The sequence below is a fragment of the Schistocerca cancellata genome, chromosome 9 (genome assembly GCF_023864275.1).
Source record: "Schistocerca cancellata isolate TAMUIC-IGC-003103 chromosome 9, iqSchCanc2.1, whole genome shotgun sequence".
Taxonomy (NCBI): domain Eukaryota; kingdom Metazoa; phylum Arthropoda; class Insecta; order Orthoptera; family Acrididae; genus Schistocerca; species Schistocerca cancellata.
Genome location: NC_064634.1, coordinates 423,017,403 through 423,018,760, shown reverse-complemented (window position 1 = coordinate 423,018,760; position 1,358 = coordinate 423,017,403). Strand labels below are relative to the sequence as shown.

General features: G+C 45.3%; 1 pseudogene; it reads right to left on the bottom strand.

Annotated features, from left to right (window-relative positions):
- Positions 1-408: 408 nt before the first annotated feature.
- Positions 409-526, bottom strand: LOC126102190 (5S ribosomal RNA; annotated as a pseudogene).
- Between the last annotated feature and the right edge of the window lie 832 nt (positions 527-1,358).

Sequence of the window (1,358 nt, the reverse complement as noted above, 5' to 3'; positions counted from 1 at the left end):
GGTTTGTTTTCGACATTTCTTAATGTCGACCATGACCACTGTGTCAAGTGTAATACATACATTCCATATAAGGTTGATCTCTGCACATTCCGGACACATTTTCTATCGTCGTCCTGATGCGCGGCGAGTCAATAGCAGCTAATATTTTTCCTGACACAATTGTTAACACAACACTTTCACATGAGCCTTCACCGACTTTACTTTCCGATTAAAAGCACTACATCTTCAGGCCACAAGTGACCCATCGGGATCATCCGACCGCCGCGTCATCCTCAGCTGAGGATGTGGATAGGAGGTGGTCGGCACACCTCTCTCCCGGTCGTTATGATGGTTTCTTTGACCGGAGCCGCTACTATTCGGTCGAGTAGCTCCCAATTGGCATCACGAGGCTGAGTGCACCCCGAAAAATGGCAACAGCGCATGGCGACCCGGAAAGTCACCCATCCAAGTGCCGGCCACGCCCGGCAGCGCTTAACTTCGGTGATCTGACGGGAACCGGTGTATCCACTGCGGCAAGGCTGTTGCCCACTTTCCGATTAGCCCTCGTCAATAATAAACACTACTGCAGGTAATACTGCTATTAAATTAATAAGAAAGAGGCGAAGTCCTTTACAAAACGAATGGTTCTTCCAATCCATATGTGGCATACAGCAAACCAGTGCTTAACAGTATTGGTTAAAAACAGTCTTGTTTGCAATTTTAGTTTTTTATTTTTCAACGACGCGTTTCGCCTTATTTAGGCATCTTCAGGTTATCTTTTATAGATGGACGCGGTAGGCACCAAGATCTGCATAACGCGTTCCCGTTCACAGGAACGAGTAACAGAGTACCGCGTCGTTGAAAAATAAAACACTAAAATTGCAACCAAGACTGTTTATAACCGATACTAAAACGAATGGTGAAGAAAAATGTTTTTGACGGAGGTGGACGGGAACCTGCCGGTGACGGCGCTGTCAACTTAGCTACGGCTTCAACACTGCAGTCAAGGCTCCGTATATGGTATACGCCAATTGACGACTGCATACAGAAAAATCCCTAGCTATGACAGATGTATCAAATCGAAGCGCTTTTCATAGATCATTACTGGGCCGCAGCATTGAAACAATGTACTTTCATACCACACAAGTTATAACAGTAAAAATTCAAACGTGGGAACACCTTACCTACCGACGCGTAGTTTCCTGTCATTTTATCATAACCAGTCGTAGCTAAAATGAGGCGGTTTCGAGATGTTCTCAATTTGCTGATGCTTGTATTTATACCACCTACCCTATGATAAAGAAAACCCGCCAACTACGACGTTGAACTCAATACGATATGGTGGCCCCTAACTCCTGCTTGTGACGTAAAACGTTGTC